Genomic DNA, 23,929 nt, shown 5'->3' on the forward strand with positions numbered 1-23,929 from the left:
TATTTCTCAGTCACTATAACCTCTCATCCTTAAACAATGCTGTGTAGTTTCTACCTGCTCTTGAAACTCCTTTTCACGTACATTTAACCTGGAGGCTCTAAAGTCTTGATTCTTAATCATGTTACTAAAAATGTGGGTGGGGTGCATACTATGCCTATACAAAGGATGGTTGACATGGCATGGTTTCTTATACAATTTAGTAAACATGGAACCATTTCTATCCACTTCAACAGTAACATCAAGAAAATTCATACTGTGTGTTGATGCATTCATAGAACAATGTAAATGACTAGTTGTATTATTTATATACACCTCAAACTCTCTAAACTGCTGTTTAGTACCTACCCACAGAAAAAAGAAATCATCAACAAACCTTTTGAAAAAAAGTATAAATCTGAAGTAGGGTCCCTCAAGTATATGCTCCATTTCCCACATAGCCATCACAGTGTTGGCATAACTATTGGCACACAAAGTGCCTATAGCCCCATGACACTGCCAATAGATGGAATTATTAAATACAAAAACATTATTTTCCAACATTATTCTCAGTATAGTACAGATGACAGAGACGTCCATCTCTCCCAAGTTAGAGAAATTGTGCAAAAACTGTTCACCCTTCAAGACCCCTTCATCATTAGGTATAACAGTGAATAAGGAGGTGACATACATATTTATAAAAATAAATTCATGCATAAAAATTTTACCAGAGTTAGCATCTAAAAAAGCAAACAAATTGTTCAGAAAATGCTCAGTGTCCTTCAAAATAACCACATTCTTATTTAACAATGGTCTCAAAGTTTTTTCCAACTAAATGGAAAGGGGCTCTGTCAGCCAATTGCATCCTGCCACAATAGGGTGCATAGGGGGATTTTGTGTATCTTTATGAACTTTCGGAAGCCCTTGTGTTTGCTTTTTTAGATGCTAACACTGGTAAATGTTTTATGCATGAATTTATTTTTGTTACTATGGATGTTTAGAGAGTTTGAGGTATATGTAAATAATACAACTAGTTATTTACATTTTTCTATGAATGCATCAACACACAGTATGAATTTTCTTGATGTTACTGTTGAAGTGGATGGGAATGGCTCCATTTTTCCTAAACTGTGTAAGAAACCTTGCCATGTCAACCATCCTTTGTATAGGCATAGTATGCACCCCACCCACATTTTTAGTAAAGTGGTTAAGAATCAAGACTTTAGAGCTTCCAGGTTAAATGTACGTGAAAAGGAGTTTCAAGAGCAGGTAGAAACTACACAGTATTGTTTAAGGATGAGAGGTTATAGTGACCGAGAAATAGTTGAAAATGTAGAGAGGGTTAAAAGCTTGAGGGGGACCATAGCTAAACCTTATTTTTCAAAACCTGCATCAGATAGAGTAATGTATAATAGGAACAATAAGTGTAAACTGAGGGTACCATTACATTATTCTAGTAATGTTTCCATGTACATGAATGTTACCAGAAAACACTGGAAAGTCCTTATGACAGACAAAGATATTTCCAGAGTGATAGAGCCCACCCCCAGGTTTGTATTTAGGAACATAATATCCTTAAAAAGGACCTTATGTTACTCAAGGAATAAACATGAATATAGCAGTAATGCCACTTTAGCATGTGGCACTTGTAGTGTATCCACTTACACTGACAGCAGTTCTACTTTCATACACCCTGACCAGTATAGAATATATAGGTTCAAAGTTTTTGCCCAGTTGTAGCACCTCCCATGTTGTTTACTTGGTCCACTGTTTATTGTGTTCAAAATATTATGCAGGCAAGATGGTTAGAACACTTAAAGAAAGAATAAAGGATGCCAGTGGTACTGAGCATACTTTTACATTTTTGGTTATAGGGAGGGTGCACGAGACAGTAAGAGGAGGTGACATCAGGAATAGTACTGAGCCACTTGAGTCTAAGTGGATCATTAGACTGAGTGTTACAGCACAATGGCACTAAATATACAGAACCAACTGATATTGTCAGCGTCCTGGCAGATAGGTTCAGTGCTAACTTTACCACCCTCTCATCCCCTAAATGGCCCATCTCTATACAGGAAGAATGCAAAGTTCCTGTGAGCACGGCTGCACAGGTAAAGAACACACTCTCCAAAGCCAAGAACAGAGCATCCATGGGACCTGACAACATTCCAGGCTGTGTTCTACATGAACTACAGAATGAACTGGCACCCCACCTAAGTACCATGTTCGATCATAGCCTCACCTAAGGCTATGTACCAACTGAATGGTGCACAGTGACTGTTATCCCACTCCACAAAGGGTGAGCCACCACAGACCCCAGAAACTACCGCCCCATTAGCCTGATGAGCCTGGTCTGCAAGGCTATGTTACATATCATCATGTTACTTATAAACAATGACACTGGTAATCTCCAAACTCAGGACCCCACCCAGTTCGGGTTTGTAAAAGGCAGATCATGTCTCCTAAACCCGATAGACTTCTTTGAAGCAGTCACCAAAGCCGTAGATGAGGGTAAGGTGGTTCACACAGCCTATCTAGATCTCGCCAAGGCTTTCAACACCATCCCCCACTCTGGAATTATAGATCAACTCACTAAACTAGGTATAAATCCCTATGTCACAAGATGGGTTGCCAACTGGCTCACTGACAGAGCCCACACTGTGAAAGTAGCAGACTCCAAATCCAACTTCAGACCAGTGACAAGTAGAGTACCACAGGGTTCAGTCCTTGGTCCGCTCCTGTTTGGTATCTACTTCTCTGAAGTACAGGCTAACACAGAAGGTCTTTAGCTAACAAAGTTCGCAGATGACTGCAAACTCGAAGCCATAATCAAAACTACAAAAGATGTGGACATCCTACAAAAGAGCCTCGCTGAGACAGATGCCTGGTGTCAAAGCTATGGCCTCAAGCTCAATGCCAAAAAGTGCTTTGTCAACCATTTTGGTAAAAACTCTGTACCCATGAACTACCACATAGGTGGTAGTCTACTTAACATCAAAAGTGTGATAAGAGACCTTGGGACACAGGTGGACAGTAGTCTCTCCTTTGATAATCACATCGCCACAGTAGTCAGGAAATCTTTCTATATGGCACATCTCATCACAAAAGGTTTTTCATCCAGGAAAAAAGAGGTCATTGTTCCCCTCTACTTGTCACTTATTAGACCCATTATAGAGTACAACGCCCCCTTTGGTATGTACCACACAAGACATCTACAACAACTGGCAAGGCTGCAGAAATACCTCACAAAGAGGATTACCGACCTCAAACAGATGCCCTATGCAGACCATCTCAAAAAACTGCAGCTTTACTCCATTGCATATTGTCTACTCAGAGGCGATCTCTGCATAACACACAAAGCTATGTCAAATACAGAGCTTTTGGGCATGCTCCACTTAAAGAAATCCCAATCCCTTCGAGCTACACGCTCTAGGGACCTAAACCTTGTCACCACAATAAACAGAATGTGTTGGAGGGATAGATTCCTGTCCCAGAGACTTCCCATACTCTGGAACAAACTACCTATCTATATCAAACAAAGCTCCTCATTAGCACTCTTCAAGAAAAATCTTGATGATTGGATGAGAGATAGGAAATTCACTCAGGGGATCACTTCTGTGGCTCTGCTAGACAGTGGCACAGGAAAATAATTTTCTTGGGTGATGAAAGCCAGGGTACCTTTTGGTTAGGCTTATATAGGCCCTAGGGCCAGTAGCCTAGTACCTACCTATGAACCTATGAGAGGGGATAGTGGGCATGGACCCCATGATGTGGTCCCTATTAAACCTAAGCTGAAATCTAGGAACCTAAGAAGTTGAATGTTTTTTGCCCTTGTAGTATTGTATTTTTTATGTTTTTTATATGTATGTATATATATATATATATATATATATATATATATATATATATATATATATATATATATATTTGTTACATATGCATTTTTATGAATGTATTATGATTTCTGTACTTAGGTGCTATGCATATACTTTTATGAAACTGTTTGTTTAAATAATTTAAATGCCTTGATGTCACAAGATTAATCAAGTGAGGTAGTATATGGTATTTAAACTGAGTTTTTTAGTTTGATAGACATTCCCCTGGATTTACTAAACTTTCATGCAGGACTAGCTGAGTCCCGCACGGAAGTGCCTGTTTAGGAGCAGGACAGCAGCGTGCCATGCATATTAATAAGGTGCGCTGCCCGAGCTCCTAGGCTTACACGGAGTGTGTATGAGTGCAGGGGGCGTGTCTGAGAGTAGAGCTCTCAGAATAAACACGCCCCTGCAATGTAGAACACCAGAAAGTGGTAATAAATGAGTGAGACCACTCATAGGTGTCCACATATCCCCCGCCAACAGTCCCCATGTGTACAGCAACAACAGTACATAAAAATTAAATGAAGAAACCCTTTTATTATTATTTTTTTTTAAATCCGAGTACAGCCAACTGTAGGTGGGTGGGTGTGCCCACTGCTTAGCTATGGTTAAAGCAGCTTAAAAGGCTGAAGAGGATAGCAAGGAATATATATGCAAATGAAGCAGCACAGCAATAGTGTAGTGGGCAGAGCATTTGCCTAACGAGCAGGCATTTCTGGTTCGAGTCCCACTGCAGCACAGCCTATTATACATGGCAAAGCATGTTATAACCAATATTTTTGTTGCAAAACCCACTGAATAACATATATTTATTAACTGGAGTACTGCAGGAAATGCACATGTGAAGTGTCAGTGTCATAATGAATAAGGCACTAGTAAGCAGGTTTAAGCACAAATAAACAGTAGTAAGCATATGTAAGCACTATTAAGCATGTTTAAGTGCGTTTGTACGGGGGTCAGCAATGCCTACACTGGTTAAGCAATTCAGAAGCTGAGTATAAGAAACTGTAACCGGAAGTTAGCAGTGCGTACCTCCACGCAAACACACGCAAACCGCTTACAATTGCTTTAAAGTGCCTTAATCACTCTGTATCCAACGGCCCATGTTCTGCCCAGCAACAAAATGAACAGGCTCTGTAAGGCTCGAACCCAAGACCCTGTACACTACAGTCACAGAAGTTAACCACTAAGCCATCACAGCAGTACATATGATTGAGGTTTCAACAAACAAATCCTCATCACATGAAAATCAAACTGAACATGTGAAAGGAATCTATGTACAGTGTGACGTTGTATAACCTGCGACATAACATAAATATGTGAACTGGAGTATTGCAGTAAGACCAGATGTGAAGTGTTAGTGTAATAAAGAGTTGAAGTCCCCAGGACCCCATACAGTGTACATACACATGAATCACGGATACCAGACAAAGTTATAACATGTAACAGCTAATAAATCAATACCAAAAGGAAATGATAATGCTAATTAAATATTAAGCAATGATACTCATTGCACAGCTCAGCTTACTTGGTGTAAGCAATGTGTAGGCTGGCTAACTCAATCTGCCCAGTGGTATACCCCTTTTAGCAATGCCAACATTAGGTAAGCAGATGTGGCCATAGCGTAGCCTTTTCAAAACTGTCCAATTATGGGAAAGTGTGGGAAATCGGGTGTATTTAAACCCCACAGGTGCGAATACTTTCCATAACTGGTTGCAGCTCCCTACTTTAGACAGAATGGCTGGAGCTGGTGAAGGCACTCAATTTAGAGCGCAGTGCTGGGGGACCCAGGAGTCCAGATTCATGGCATGGCTCCTGGTAAAACACCATGAGCAAAGACTACTGCAGGGCCAGTACCAGGGCTCTCATTATAAAGTGGAGGCCTGGGACAGTTTCGCCCGTGACCTCATCAGTGCCACTGGTATCCCCTGGACTGGTGAGCAGGTCAGGCATCACCATGCTGACATGAAGCGGTGGGGGGGATCTCATGGAGCAGTGGATCCAAGAATCAAGGCAAATGGCCAATGCCCCAGCACTAAGTACTCATTCTACTATGTAGATAATGATTGCCTAGCAGGTGTATACTATGGATAGGTAATGGCTAAATATCACTGTATTTCTCTGACAGCTGCAGATGAGTGGGCTGAAACCAGCAAGCCCATGCTGCTAGGCTGCAAAGGTTGCATTGTGAGGCAGGTTAGCAATAATCTTGCATGTACTGTCATAACAAATAAATATAACAGTTCTAGAAAATGTTGTACCGGTATAAAACTGTATTGTGTATGAGATGTACTGAATAAGCTAGACAATATGGCAGGAAGACTGTCATATAGGCTGTGTGGAAATAAAGGTGTAATATCTTGTGAATAAAAGTATAACCCCTGGAGTGCTTGTACATTCTGCTTTCATATGTTGTTGTAGTGTTGCATTCTATAAATAGTACTGTTGTATTAAGCAGTGTTACCCACACTGTTGAATGCAGATAAAATGTGTAGGAAGTTCAGTATAACAATGTTGGAAGTCCCAAGAGGTCAGTCATATTGTACAACTGAGAGAGACTTAGACAGAAAACAGTGAAATGCTTCACACCAATTCCCTGATAGCACAGTGTACTGTAATGTCAACTGTAATATTTTCACCACACACAGCAGGGGTTTGAATCCCAGGAGTGGTAGTAAATTGTATGCATAATCATACCCCACAACTGTACAGAGTCTGTGAGAATGTTCAGATAGAAAGCTGTATGCATAATTAGACTCAACAACTGTACAGACTTTGCTAGAATGTTCAGATAGTAAGCTGTAAGCATAATCATAACCATCAACTGTACAGACTGTCACAGAATGTTCAGATAGTAAGCTGTATGCATAGTCATACCACTCAACTGTTCTGATCTGTCCAGCATGTCCAGATAAATGGCCCACATCTGCTGCCCGGTAATCTGTTCCCTGACAAATCAGTGTGATGATCCAAGAAATGCAGGCAGCGTTTACTGACATATAACTGATAGTCAGACCTGAACATAGTCAGAGAATGTATATGAAAACAAACCTGTCATTGTAGCATTTCACCCAAAGTGTATGACAGCTATTCTCAAAATATGTCACATTAACACCTGCATCCAGTCAAGCCTTGAACAGAGTGTGTGCAATAACAGATTGTTAGGTATGTGTATAACATCAGCATAGAATCTGGGAGTATGTGTAGAATTTGTCAGGTAGTGTTAAAAAAGATTTCCTCCACAGCTATAACAGGTAAGAGGTGTAGACTGTATGTACAACACAGTTCACTTATATGCTTGCCTACAAGCATGGAATCTGGGAGTATGAGTAGAAATTGTCAGGTAGTGTTAACAGTGATTTTCTCAACAGCTATACCAGGTAAGAGGTGTAGACTATACGTAAGACACAATCCATGTAGATACTAATCTACAAACATACTATTGTACAAAGTAAGGACATTGGGTAGTGTAATAATACATGTAAGGAACAGATCACTAAAGTGACTAAGAAAGTTGTGAAAACTACAGGGGTATATTAGTTGTTAATTGAACTCTCTCACCCCCACCATATGTGCTACAATAACCTAAATACACACCTCAGTGGGTACATGTACACTCCAAACTTTTGTTGGGACATATGTCCTATTGGTTTATAAATATTCACATTTGGTTCTATGCGTGTGCCATGATAAATATTCCCATATTGATGGCCTGTTGCCATCAATGAAACCTGCATGCTGTTGTAATGGCCACTGTTGTCCCATATATGCATGTGTTCTGCTCGCTCTGCAACTGTTGTAAATCTGGTGTCTTGGGTTAATGGGAATACCTATGCATGCTGTTATAACTAATCCTGAATGCTGTTGACTATTACTAACTGATATCTTCCTTAAAACTGCAACACCATAGCTCGTATGGAAAGACCAGTCCCAGCGGACTCACCTGTCCCACCTCAACTGGCTATGGCACTGGGCACCAGCACATCTGGGGCCCAGCCTGGGACATCTTCCTCCATTGGCCCTGCACCAACTTCGGGTGGAAATGCAGCAGGGAACGGGGCTCAGCTCCCCCTGGGAGTGGGGGCAGAGAGGTACCTGTCACCTGCTGTCATGTCCGGACCGTGGTGCGTAGCGAGCTCGACAAGGAGATACAAAACAAGCTATGCCAGCTTGAGAGTCATGTGGCACAAATAGAGTGTGAGCCTGCTCCTCCTACCCAGCCCCCAGCACAGCCACCTTTTGGGGCCGTGAAGGTGCAGTGGTGACTACCCATGGGTGGGGACCTCAGTCCCACTGTTTCCATTTGGGGACTCATGAGATTGCGACTTCCAAACACATCTCCCCGTCCAAGGTGTTTATCCCCCACATGTATCATATACCGCCCCTATATGTGTCTTGTTTGTCTTGTCTGTTAACCTACCCAACCTACCTCCCCAAATATACCTACTACCCCTCCCCAACATTCCACTCTCACCTGAAAAAAAGGTAATCTGTTCCCCCAAAAGAATCTCGCCCCATACATAGCTGTCCATTTTGCACACGTGTCCACTGGACACATAATCCAGTCTAACTGGCATCACAACTAATTATTGTTGTCCTTACGCCCACCCAGGGGATTGAGTGACCAAATCTACCTCCAAATTCAGTGTATGTGCACACCTGTTGCTGAAGAAGAAATGGGTGGCTATGAACCTTCCCTACACTCTTCCTGCACATCCCTGGCTATTTTTCCTACTGTCTTTCCCTCTTTGTGCCCATTTTTTCAACACTTTCCTATCAACCCCTTTTTCTTTTCTTTTAAAGAAATTAGCACGGGGGTAAGTGGGAGTAAGCACTTTTAAGCAGCAGTAAGCGGGTTTAAGCCTATTTGTGTGGGCGTAAGCAATGTCTACACATGTTACGCAATTTAGAAGCTGAGTGTAAGAAACTGTAACTGCAAGTTAGCAATGCTTACCTTTACGCAAACACACACAAACCTGCTTACAACTGATTTAAAGTGCCTTAATCACTCTGTATCCAATGGCCTGTGTTCTGCCCAGCAACAAAATAAATAGCCTCTGCAAGGCTCAAACCCAGGACCCTACACACCATACACAAAGTGATATACACTAAGCCATACCAGATATACATAAATCTGATGTTTTCAGAAACATAATATCCATCCCAGTCATGCAACAGTACAGAGAATGTATACCAACATCTAGATGTGTGTGTGTGTGTGTGTGTGTGTGTGTGTGTGTGTGTAAATATATTAATATCTAAACAGAGATAACATATCTATATATGTAAATATATATATATATATATATATATATATATATATGTATATATATATATATATATATATGTGTGTATGAACATATATACATGCAAATGCCTACATCTACACATATATATGTCAATATCTATATGTCTACATATACACAACAAGTTACATATATGTACGCAGATATATCTCTCTATAGGTATATATGGACATAGTTATAAATATGTAAGCAAATATATATACCTATATAGTTATATATGGCCATACATCTGTAGATAGCAATGGTAGATTAACAGAAACATATATGTCCACATACACCACTAATGGGGTTGAGAGGCCCAAAACAATATACGTCTTGTATGAATTGGCATACCACCCCACAGCCAAACATGCCCACCCTGCAATACACTACCATGTGTTGCAGATCCCATAACCAGGACCTGACACGAAGCAGGCACATGATGTTAACAGGACTACATCCCACCTGTATGATGTCAGGCTGGCATTCATAACATATCATGCAGTACAGTCTGGCTCACAGAGGATATGTAAAATGTGGAAGCTATCAACATCCCCAGTATACATATACACAGTCACATATATGCAGATACAGATATACATATATATGTATATGTGTATATATATATATATATATATATATATATATATATATATATATATACATGTGGCTACACATACACACACACGCAGATATGTACAGTAAGATACTTATGTAGTAGGTGCACACAATATGGTACAACCACAATGCCCACAGTTAACACCCTAACAACTGGACACTGGATGACCCACCCATACAAATGACATTTGTTGCCTGCAACATATACCCACAGAGAGGTCATAGGATAAACACCACACACAGGTTTGCAGAAATGGAATACCTTTATTTGTGTACTATTACAGAATTACATGACATGTCATATAGCTGTTCAGACACTGACATCCATATCAACAGAGTAATGCAACTGTGAAACAGTTATACTAATACAGTAGTCTGGAAAGGTCCACAACTGTTGCTGTCCAGGCCAAGCCCTTCAAATCGTACATTAGTAAAGACAGACTGGGGCACAGGATACCACACAATCAACAGTAAGTGATGCTGGTGTATAATCCAGCAGCCTCTATCTACACTCTGTACACAATCACTAGGTGGTAAAGACTTTAGTTGACCAAATGGGATGTAACTGTTACAAAGGCATAACTGACACCATCACAGGCACACTGGCAAACAGAACAGTCTGTATGGCAGGAGGCAGTAGGCCTGCAGTAACCTACTTTATGTAAGTAATGTCAGGATTGGTGATGTGTATGGTACTGTACATGTAGATACCTTAAGGCAGCTCACCCCTGATACCCCCACATATTGTAACAGCGTAGGTTACATGTGGTGCATCCCCCCTAGATTCAATAATACAGGGCCATATACCACTGTTACATACACTGGTCTCTGGAGTGCATATGGGCACACATGTATTGTGTAGGTGAAGCCCACACATATATGGCCCAAGCCCCACCATATGTGTGGGGGATATAACAGCAGTGGACTGCTGGCAGGCATGGCAGCTTGGTATACGTATATGTGCATATGTATCTCTATCTGTATATGTGTAGACATATACTGCTCTGTATATGTATATATCTGGGTGTGTATATGCATATCTATGTACAAATACACACCCATCTATATATGTCGATATGTACATGTGTAATTATCTATATAGATATCTGGATAATCATATGTACATATATATTCACCATATGTCCTGAACATGGGGTGTAGCCCTACCTCAGCCCCTATAGTCCCACCTTCGTAGTGCAAGGGGATGTCAGGCATGTATAGCAGGTATATTTTCAGAGTATTGCTACTGTAATAGGGATTGTCTTCACAGACATGGTGTGTGTGGGAGGTCACATCTGCTTTTCACATGTGCGCCATTGGCTACTGACAGACATCCTAAGGACATCATAGTACAGTACCACTGCAAGCACGTAATGCTCCTGTGGACTACAGCAGAGATATTGGCTAATAGACGTGGAAATTCTGACACACTCTGTACATTCCAGAGATACACACAGAACTCCTTAGTGCAGAACATGTGAACCAAGCCTGACAATATGGATGTTAACAGCCATGTAGATAGGTATAACACATAACGGCTGGTATACATTCGCCCCCAAAGGTTATGCATTCACACACCTCTGTCTGTCCTGACACATAATTACTGCTGGTACAGAGGTGCCATGGCCACATACTACCCACTAGATTTTGACATACATCTGTACTGCATCCCACCGCTCTGTCTGACATACATGACTGTTAAGGGAGCCCCATCAGTAGTACATCTGGAAAGTATCTGGACATGACACCTCGCTGAGTAAGTACACTAAGCTGCTAGGCATGTAACAAAGCACTGTGCAGGCTACAGGCAGACTGGCTGAACACTTGCCTACATCTCCTATGGGGAAATGCACATGTACCTGCATATATAGCAGGCTCTACAGGCATGTCACAGCACAAGTTAAGATACACCTGTGTGAAAGTGCATAACCACAACCAATGTGAACACTGCCACAGCCACATATGGTAAGCTAGCATAATATTACAGTATATGGACTATCTCTTCAACACCATCCTCATATGTACCACTCACATACTAGCCCTACATATACTGGGCCACTACACAGTGTGGTCTGATGCCCATCTGTGGTATGGGGTATGTGTTTGTGTGTGGCCCTACAAACATGTAAGGCAATATGGTAACATACAGTGGAGCAGCATGTAACATCAGATAGGATGGGACCACAGTCTGTACACAGGCCAAGGTACATATTAACAATACACACACTGTCGGCATTCACCATAAGTACACAGACCTCAGTACTGTACAAACAACCACAGAATGTCCAGGTCATGTAATCAAATATAACCCCTACTGTACATAACATGTGTAGCAGTCTGATATCTCACTGGCTTGTTATCAGATATGATGACACTAATCATGGTGTACAGCACATATGCACCTCTTAATGCATGACCTATGTACAAAGGTTGACAGAGTTGTGGCTGGAAGCACATACACAGGGCCAGTATTGACATGTTGCTGTGATAACCTCATACATTTACTGTTGTAACAGGGTTTATTGCAACATATGTCCTATGAGGGATATGAGGTCAGTAACTGTCACGGCTTTCACCATCTACAGACTGCAATCCTCACACTACCTTCTGCAGTTCACAGATAGATGCTCTGTGGGTAACACATGAAACCAAAGGCACAACACACTGCCCAGTCTGAAGATGACCCTACAGATGGGAATTCCTCATAAATATAGAACTGACATGGCAGGTATTAAAACATGTAGGACAGCCATATCCACACACACACTGTTAAACCAACATTACTCCAAATGCAGTATAACAGCACTTAAAGTCTGTAGTCAGGTCAGGCACATCCCCCTCCTGTGTGTTGCCCTTTTTCCACAGTGTATGTTGTTAGAGGTAAATCCCCAATCCATCTGAGATGCTATTTGCCAAACAACAGATCTAGTTCCTGCTCACAGTGAATGAAAAGGCCAAACACCAACATGATGTTCCTAGATACTGGAGTGTGTTTCCATGCAATTGGCTATGGGAATGTAACCACAGCTGCTCCACATGTAATCAGCTAGGGGAGGGCTGCAATTCATGCAGAGGCCATCAGCTGATCATGAGCATCACTTAAAATGCACATGCTGCTGCCTAAGAAAAGCAGGTGTAGGTCTCCACATCCACCAGTGAGGGAGTGAGATAGGCAGACAGAGGCAAAGACAAGTCAGGAGGGGTGGGAGAGTAAAACCTAAGCATGTTTGTGTCACACACCTACCAGCACATGGTATCAACCCCCTGACGACTATGTAGTGACATCACAGTCCTATGCAATTATTGTATGTGCCACATAGGTTACCTGCTGTGGAGTCCTCAGAACATATATGTGATGGTGAGTGACATCTGAAACAGAGATATGGTAGCTATACTGTAGGTGAAGTGCACTTGCCTGTCCACATGAACAGGTGCCAGCGTCAACACAGCCACACTCTCACAGGGATGCACACATTGGCACACTTGGCAGGGCCAGGGATACACCTCATCACTAGTGAGATTGCCACAACACATTACTGTGCAGGTATCACATGTACCACATGGGTCATATGGAAGTTATATTGGCAAAAGGTATGGGGAGGTGTCTGGCATCAGACAGCATGCTTCAGTATTCCACTGGGGGTTGTAGTGCATGTGGATGTGATCATACGCATCATACAACACACACACAAACACACAGGGTGCCAGTACTGACATGCATGGGTGCATTTATGCACAGGTATGTGGTGGTCGACTGTGCCATTGTGGCTCAGGGCTGTGGTTTCTGCATTTGTCCACACAGGTGGGTATTGTATCCACCATCCAGTCACTTGGGTGACTATTGCATGTGGCCAATGCTATGCATTGTTTGTCATGTATGTGTTCCATTATCCATGACATGGACAGTGTCTGGGATGTGCACACCTCCCACATGCATATAAAGTGACATGTGGAACTGTACCTGGGGTGTCGGGCCCATGTTGTGTGCACAAATTATCATCATATGTTCCATTCTTGGCCACCTGTGGCAGGAACTGGTAATGGACAGCAGGTTACTCCTGCACCTATGCTGATAGCATGCTAATGACATTCCCTGGTGTCATTGGCGTCTATCCCTACAGGGCATGTTTTCAGGCATGGTATGTCCTTTGTGGCTCACATATGACTGCACCACAGGTGTTGCAGGTCTCCAGTGAGGAACATGGGGAAGGTGCACTGTCTGCATGTATGTACCTATTGGACAGATGGACAGGGTGCCATGCCCTCTGTAGGCCACTGCATTCACTCCATAGTTACTATCAGTTGCCAATATGCAGTGTACTACACACATATTGGCTGTTGCCTCGGCATGTGTGTGTGTGTGTGTGTGTGTGTGTGTGTGTGTGTGTGTGTGTGTGTGTGTGTGTGTGTGTATGTATGAGACATAGGTTGAGAGTGTGCTCTGGTTAATATTGGGGTTGCTAACTGTGATTGCCTGGCCCTGATGTCACATGTATGGGTATGGATTTGCACCCCAGCCTCTCAGCTATTTCACATCTGTTATTCCTGTACAGTGGATATTGTGATATATATACTAGGGCCACCATATAAGAAATTTGCAAAACCCACTTCACATTGGGCCCAGCTGTCATATACTCACACCCACCTCCACACAGAATATGAGTTACAAACACACACACACTTGTCATATCTGGGAGTAGAACCCCTATCGAACTAGTTTATTACACTATAGCACTATGCAGTTATAGTACGCGCCACACAGATTACTAGAGTACTCCTTCCCCAAAGGTGTATATCACATTGGCTGACATCAGCAGGATAGCCGAAGTAGGGCATTTGACATGTACTGAGTGTGAGCAGCCTAAAATGCATTGCTCCCTACACAGACATTGGAACACACACAAAACAACCACAACCCGACTTTGTGTGTATAGAACCTAGCAGAGGTCTATATCACCACAGCATGGGAGCTGTGTTATAGATTGTTTGGGGATTTACTGGAGAATAATGACTCATTTCCAAAGGTCATGATATCATATATCCATCAGAGACAGCAGTAGGTTGGGTATGACATGTACTTTGAGTGTGACTACGCTAAAATGCATTGCTCCCTAAACAGACATTGGAACACACACAAAACATTCACAACCGACTTGTGTGGGTATAGAACCTCTAACATAGGTCTATATCATACTACAGCATGGAGCTGTTATTGTACACACCACACACTTACTGGACTGGATGACCTTACTCCATGTACTTCACAATAACATCACAAACATCAACAAAGTTGGGCATTTGCATGACTAGCCTCTAATGCATTGCTCCTTACACAGACATTGAAACACACACAAAACATCCAGAACTGCCATGGGTGGGAATAGAACCCGACCAGAGTTCTAAATCACACTACTGCAGTATGCAGTTATGGCACACACTACGGAGATTACTGGGCTACAACTTTCCAAGAGGTGTATTTCTGGGTGGATGACATCAGCAGTCTTGCCAAAGTTGAGCATTTGACTTGTAGGGAGTGTGACTACCCTAAAAAGTATTGCTCCCTACACAGACAGAGTCAGACAGACACACACACACACACACACACACAAGTGCCATGTCTGGGATTAGAACACCTACCTATTTTATCACACTACAGCAGTACGCAGTTACAGGACACGCACTGGAGATTACTGGGCTACAACCTTCCCAGAGGTGTATTTCTAGGTGGATGACATCAGCAGCCTTACCAAAGTAAAGCATTTAAAGCATTGCTTTTTACACACACACACAGAGTCACACAGACAAACACAGTTGCCAAGGCTTGGGTTAGAACTCCTACCTAACTAGTTTATCACACTACAGCAGTAGACAGTTACAGAACATGCTAAGGAGATTATTGGGATACAGCCTTCCCAAGGATGTATTTCTAGGTGGATGACATCAGTGGCCTTACCAAAGTAGAGCATTTCAATTGTAGGGAGTGTGACTGCCCTAAAAAACATTGCTCTCGACACAGACAGAGTCAAACAGACAGACACACACACACACACACACACACACACACACACACACACACACACACACACACACACACACACACACACACACACACAGTTGCCAAGGCTGGGGTCAGAACTCCTACCTAACTATTTTAGCACACTACAGCAGTAAGCAGTTATGGGACGCACCACGGAGATTACTGGGAAACAATATTCCCAGGGATGTATTTCTAGGTGGATAACATCAGTGGCCTTACCAAAGTAGAGCATTTCAATTGTAGGGAGTGTGATTACCCTAAAAAACATTGCTAACTAGTTTATCACACTACAGCAGTATGCAGTTATGGGATGCACCACAAAGATTACTGGGATACAACTCTCCCAAAGGTGTATTTCACAGTGGATGACCTCAGCAGGCTTGTCATAGTGGAGCTATGGGGAGGGCAGTGTGTGTGCATGGGCCATAACCCATTCATCTGGGTTGACACGCCACATGCGGGCACAACCTGGGTCATATTTCACAGGTACATGTATACAGCTGCTAGATGACTACTTCATTGAACTGTCATGTTGCACAGCCGGCATATGCACCACATACTTTGTAATGCTGACAGATACCAGTGGCTAGCATTTGCAGTGAGTGACATCTGACCCTCGTGTGGCTGTGCCCTTTGCCTGTGTGATGGGTGAGATAGGCCTGGATGGCTCTTTGTCACAGTCACCCTCTTCCACACATCTATGTATGTCTACCTTTGGTTTATTATAGTGTGTTGTTCTTATATATATATATATATATATATATATATATATATATATATATATATATATATATGCCTGTATTCCTATCCACTGTGTGTGCAAAGCATGAGTGGTGCATACTGAGGAGTGTCTGTGCTAACATCTGCGGCTGCCAGATATGTCTGGTCCACTGGTGTTTGCAGACATGGCCTTCATGTGCTTAGGTGTGTGAGCATGCACAGTATGACCTTTCAGTATGCTGTTGACTGACATTGCCTTCATTTCTCTAAGTGTATGGGCATGCCCAGTATGGCTGTCTGTATTGAATGTGTGGATCGAGTCCAGGTTGTTTGTACTGCAGTGCTGACCTTTGTGTTATACACCTACAGGTAGCATGCTGTCTCTGCAGGGTATCCATTGTTCATTTGGCATGGACTGTTACTACATTTCTGCATTTCTACATTTCTGCATTTCTACATAGGATGGGGGGCACACCTATTTCTAAATTTCTACACAGGATTGGGGGTGCACACCTTACTGTTACTATATTTCTACATTGGAAGGGGGCACGCCTGACTATTTCTATATTTCTATACAGGATTGGGTGGGCACATCTGACTGTTACTATATTTCTACGTAGAATGGGGGGGCACACCTGACTATTTCTTCATTTTTACACAGGATTGTGGGGGGGGCACACCCGACTGTGACTATATTTCTAAGTAGGATGGGGGGCACAGCTGACTATTTCTACATTTCTACACAGGATTGGGGGGGCACACCTGACTGTGATTACATTTCTACATAGGATGGGGGGCACACCTGACACTTGTACACATTTGCTAGGACTGTACTGGTATGTCGGGTACTCCATTTCAGTCTGTTGTCTTACCTATCGTGCTGACTAGAGGCATACCAGTGTACTACAGATCTTAGCTTTTAATTACCTACATATTAGTTTCTGACTTCCTACTCTTCAGAACTGACATCTAACTACCTGACCTGCTGTAGTCTGTCTGTGTAGGCCTGGGGGGGTTAGCCATAGGCCTCATTCAGAGGCCATAGCACCACTTTTGTTTGTGTTTGTCTACACCTATCCTGCTGGCTGTGACTGTTGTTGGGTATGTGACCCCCCCCCAACTACCTTACCTTGTGGGTGTCCCAGTATTGAGGGTGGTGCTGCAGGGCTGCCTATGTTGGCTGGACATAGTACACCCCCTACATATGGTTAGGCACAGGTAGTGTAATGTTTGGCATCCCTTTTACTGTATGTGAGAGTCAGAGAGAGGTGTTATTCCCTGGGTCCCTCCTGTGTCTGTGTATGTGCTATGCATTGCCTCTTTGCCAAGGCCAGGGCATACTGGGCATGCCTCCTTCTGCCTACTGGGGCAGGCTCAGGTTGTTCTTCCTCCGAGTCACTCTGTGCCTGTCAAGGCCTTGGCAATGGTGAGGGGCTGTGTGGCCCTGCTCCGTGCTTTTCCTGCTGCAGCTGTTTCCGCAGGATCATATTCTGTAGCATGGCACATACAAGGACAATATGGGTACATGAAGTTGGTGAGTACTGCAAGGCTCCACCGGATGTGTCCAGGCACCGGAACCATGACTTGAGCATCCCAAACACATGCTTTACTATAATTCTGGTCTGTGCTTGTGCCTCATTATGGAGTTCTTGTTCGGGTGTGTGTGCATTTCTGATGGGTGTCATCAGCCACGGCTGCAGTGAGTATCCAGCATCCCCCACTAGGTGACTGTGAGGGATGTCCCCATTGGCAAATCTCTGGTACAGCTGTGTCAGATGCCAGCTGTGGGAATCGTGATATCTTCCAGGACAGCCAGCACAAACATTCATTATTATGCCCTGGGCATCGCACACAACCTGGAAGTTGATGGAGGGGAAGCCCTTGCGGTTGATGTAGACCCTTCCCCGCTCACTGGGTGTTGCTTTGATGCATATGTGCGTGCAGTCTATAGCACCCACTACCTCAGGGTATTCTGGTATTTGATGGCACAGTTGCATATTGCTGGCCAATGCCTCACAGGTGTTGGGGAAATATAAGTGCTCACAGATTTGTGATAACATGGCATCCAGGAACTGGTGGAGTACCCTGGATGCCAATGCCTGTGAAATCCCCATCATATCCCCAGTTGGACTTTGGAAGGTACCTGTAGCTAGTATTCTTAGGTGTACACATACCTTGGTATCCACTGGGATGGTTCCCCTCTGTTAGTTCTGTGTGTCAGGCGTGGCCGGCACAGCTCAACAATTTGCTGTAGGAGGTCCCTGTCCACCCTATAGCACTCCACTATCTCCAGCTCATGTAGCCCCTGGTAGGTTACCCTTGGTCTGTACACTCTTCTCCATCTCCTCACTGTGGGTTGGTGGACAGCATTCATATCCTCACCACCCTCAGCCTCTTCCACAAGTTGTTGTACGACAGCTATTGCAGCCCCTAACATTTTGCAGTTGTAAGTGTTAAAAGTTCCCTGCTTGTTTACACCGGTGGTGTAGAGTGTGGGAAAAACCAGAGGGGAAGGTGTTTGCATAGTTTATAGTAGTATTCTGGGCTGGGCTGGTCTGCTGCCTTTGTAGTTGGCTGATTCTGATACATTTCACCTGCCAGCTAAGCTAGTTCTCCTTGATTACCTTCCTACTGCTGTTTTCCCTTCCCATTGCCTTCCTGTTTAAGCCTGTGTGCGTGCCAGAGTGCTGAAATGTGCACACTGCTGCTATTTTCAGATTTAACCTCTTTTTTTCTTCCTGTAAAACCCACTTAGGCTTTCTACAGAGTGCTAAACAGGTTTAGACACACCCCCTAGCTTAGCTGTGCTAAGCTAGGAGCAATCCCGAGCCACAAGGCTCCAATCCGCTTACAGTATGCCTGACCACCCCCCCCATGATGTCACCTAACTCCTAGGCTTGCACCAAAGTATTCCTTCTCTTACACTGTTGGGACCTGACTCACATGCTGGGGAAAACTGGGATTCACTATCCTTCCCCTCATTTCTATAGGATTGCCTGCTAATGCCTAGTTACATGTCTCACACTGAGCCTCCCCCCTTAGCAACCACTACTCACTGGCCAGGTTGTCTTCTGCCTGCCATTGACTTGCATGGCAGAATAATGATTTTAGTTAGACTGCTTATTTTAGGTTTATTTTATTATTTTCCCTTCGATCCTGTTTGCGCGCCACTGCCCTATGCTTAAACAGCCTCGATCGGCTAAAAAAAAATAAAAGTTGATTTTTGTATTTTTTTTTTTGTTTGCAATGCCAGTGGCCTTATACTTGGCCATTGGCATGATTACTACATGACATGCAGCCTTTATTTGGGGCTGTCACAGCTCCGTTTTGGATTTTGCAGAAATGTACTCTGTTACTAACAGAGTATATTTCTGCAGATAGCACTAGAGCTGCATGGACTGTTGCAAGCTTTCTGGATTGCAAAATCACCTCATTTGCATAGATTTCTCCTGCAAATGGGGTGATTTATATGCCAGGGCTTAGCCCGTGCAGAATTAGTGCAGGAGCTCTCATGCACTCCCCTGCAGGCTGTTCCTGGATCGTACGGCAGACATATTGCCTCACCTGCTTGAGCTCCTGCACCGATCTTGCACTCTGTGCAAGCTTTTGAGAATCCGGGGGATTACCTGAAGAAGCAGCTTGGTCTGTGAAAGCGCTTGTGGTGTCGACAATAAAAGTTTTTTATTGAAACTGACTGTTCTGGAGTCCCTCTGTCTTGCTGGATTAATTTTTTGGTTTTCTTTATTGGGACTTCTTTAACAGAAAGGGTTGGTATTTGTGTTTGTTTTGCTTAAAGTTTGTATTGTGTTGATGGGCAATTTATTATGATGAAGTCAGTTCTATATGGTAGAAAGTCTCTTTGCAGTTCAGTGGAAAGAGTGGATGATATTTTGCTAGGTTTAATAATAATATCATAAACATATAAAATGCTGTTCAGATGAGGTAGATCCCAAGGTAGGTCATTTATATAGGGTAAATAGAACAGTAGTGAAGACAGAGTCTTGTGGGGCTTCTCTGCTAGTACCTGATATACAGATATTGTCAGCCCCTATTATTATGAAAGAACATTATGTGTGATATCCATAGAAAGAATGAGTTACCTCAGAAAAAAATGACAATTTCTGTGAGTTTATGTAAAAGAAGTGTGCGATCAACTGCAACAAAGACCACCCTAGTAAATTTACCTTGTTATATGTTGATGTAAATGTGTTCAGAGAGGGAATATACAGTGATCATATTACTATAATTAGGGCAAAATCCACATTGCAGATTAGTTAGAATATCATAGATTGTAAAGTATTCCACAACTTGCTTGTAAATAAAGTTTTCTAGAGTTCTGGCAAGGGGCAGACACTTGATATTGGTCAAAATCAGAAACAGAACTAGAATAGGTGTTTTTGGGTAGACATATAACTAGAATCAAATATTGTTTTCATGTAACACTTCATAACTGACCTGCAGATGTAAAAAAAATTATGTATGTTCAGTATCACTGCACGATATTTGCTAATATACATACACTGGTTGCAATGTTCAGTAGTATAAAATATGTAGACTTAGTAGTGGCCTCTAGAAGTGTAACTTAGGTCATCAAAATGCAAAGTTAGGTTTTCAGAGCTAGGTGGAGCTCTTGGCATTCCAGAGTACAGGAGGAAGAAACACTCCTCTGCTATTATAAAGCGACTTAACAGTAGAGAAAGGAGGGTTGAGAGCATAACAATAGATAGGAGCTGTCATCAGGGAGAAAGAGGGGGAGGCCTGGAAGAACCCAGGAGTAAAGCAGGGTGGGTTTTTCTAACAAATATACAGTGTACCAAACACAGGGGTATGGAGTAAGCACCTCATTGGTTCTTATAAGCTTTTTTTTTTAGGTTTTAACCTTCTGGTATTTAAGCCCCATGCTTGAGGGGGTTTTGCTTGTTCATAATGAGTTGAATTGAGAAGGGCTACCAAGCCCAACTCTGTGCTGAGATACCAATGACTATAGGCCTCTGAACTTCCTAAAAAACATACGTTGCCTATTTTCTTGATTACGTTTACTATTTATTGCTTATTCTTACAATTTATTGCACTTTTTATTGTCATCTACTTTTTTACTGTATTTTATTACTATAAACAAATCTGCACTGTTGTACTGCAATTGTCTGCTTTACTGGGCCTGTTAAATCACTTTTTGCTACTGTTTTCACTGTTTGCAAAGTTTTTTTTTGCTATTTTCACTGTTTATAATGTATTTACTGGAAATGTTCTCTGTTTGTAAAGCATGTGTTTGTCTGTTCTGATTTTCCATCCAAAGAGTATGTTATATAACTGATTTGTTTGCAAAAGCATTCTTTAGAGTCTCCCTGCTCTTTTTTTCATTATTTAAAACATTTATTTAGTATGTCACTGCTGTTTTTCTGCTGTGGTAAACATTTGTCTACTGTTTTCAGCCTAAAATAGTGTAGTTAGTAGCAGTAGCATAGTTCAGGTACAGGTTTGCTGCATCTGGGCCTATTTGTTTGTACTGGCTGTTTGTTCCATCACATTTTACAGGCCATCTTGGATTAGAAAGGGCTGTCTGCACTCTAGTGAGAAGATTGTGTTTCTTGGTACCTGGCTGATAAAGGTCGGCTGGTCTAGGGCTTGGAATAATCACCTCATTGGTTCTTTTGAGCTTTTCCTAAAGTTTTTTTTTTTTTTTTTTTTAGGTTTTAACCTTCTGGTATTTAAGCCACACCTTTGAGTGGGGTTCTGCTTGTTTGGCAATCACCCAGCACCATGCAATGCTGAGCAATTGTGCACCATAGCCAGACAGGTAATTTCAACAAATTTCCCTTAGATCCAGCTGTATCCCATTAGTGTAGTCCTCATCTTTAACACATTTTTGGGAAAAGACATATTACTAGTAAAGCTGTGTAAGCACCCCATTTTGATAACAGCCCCAAGAGTTTTCTGCTGCCCTGCTTCACTGACTAGTGTAGCACTAAGCCTAGCATCTGAGGTACTAGCACACCTCATCCACTAGTTATTCTTACATGTGATCCCTTTTCCTGCCATATTTCTTTTTCAGACCGCATAAATTTACCTAATGCTATGGATGGACAATTTCCCACAATTTCTCCAGCCAACTTGCTCAACATGGGTATCCTGAGGCAGTGTAGCAGTTACCTCATGTACACAGACAACCCTCTACTTCTAGTCCACACAAACTCAACATGTGAGAGATGCAACTATATTAAAAACCTTGAATCCACGCTCTCTCACACGTCAGTCAGTACATCTGACACTGAGTGGGTTGTCAGCACACACACACCTCACCACTTATTCCACCCAAACTCACATCACACATACCTATATATGCTGAGGTCCTTGCCTGAATCTTACCTAAACACCACAGACCTCCCAAACACAATCACAAGCACACTACACATAATGCTTCCTCTGTAGAACACAATACAAACAATAGCTCATGCACCAGTGTTTCACTTGTCAAGCTTATAAGGCTAAACACTAAACATATTAGTCATAGGTGACTCCAATGTGAGTCACATACATGTCCCTCTAACCAGGCTGGATAAGGAAAAGGTCACAGTCAGCTGTCTGTCAGGTGCAAGGTTCCACAATGTCACACATGCGCTCAAGTCTCTCAACAACAGGCACTGTTATGACTCCAGCATAATCCATGTTAGTGTGAATGACTTGAAGCATACCTCTCTGGACTATATGAAGGGAGACATGACTAAGCTCTCGGACTTGGGCAGGTATGTCGTTAGCCTTAAGCAGCATTTTACCTTCACGTAGAGTGATGTCTCATTACAAACAGAAAATTATTGACTTCAATAATTGCCTTAGGTTTTGGTGTCATTTTAAGGGACTCCAGTATCTATCAGCCTGAGATGACATGATCGACAGACCTAGATACTTTGCCAGAGAAGGTCTTCATCCTTCACCCCTGGGATTTCGGCTACTGGCTAAGGCTCCTGCCACCCCATAGTGCCTTTTTTAGGCAGTGTCACAAGGACACAACTCCCAATGTAAAAAAATACAAAAACAACCTCAAGGTCATGCTGCTTAAATGCTAGAGGGCTTAACATGAAACTGCCCTCACTGGAAGTAGTTCTCTCCCTGGAGGATGCAGACGTTTGTGCAGTCATGGAGACCTGGTTCACGGCCGTGGAGAGCAACACAGCCATACCAGGTGACACCTTCTTCCACATGTTCAGACCATAAACTGAAGGCAAGAAAATTAAAGGAGGCAGTGTATCAATATTCATCAAAGATAAATATACCTTCAGATTGGTTAAACAGTATGAAGCCCTAGAGATACATCAGTTGCAATTAACTGTCGGTAGGACACCTACTCAAGTCATTGCCAGCTGCAGAACTCCCTCCATGAATCAGAACACCCACTCTACTTATTTGGATCAACCTGA

Source organism: Protopterus annectens, chromosome 1.part1 (assembly GCF_019279795.1).
Source record: "Protopterus annectens isolate FY-2018-M chromosome 1.part1, PAN1.0, whole genome shotgun sequence".
Taxonomy (NCBI): Eukaryota; Metazoa; Chordata; order Ceratodontiformes; family Protopteridae; genus Protopterus; species Protopterus annectens.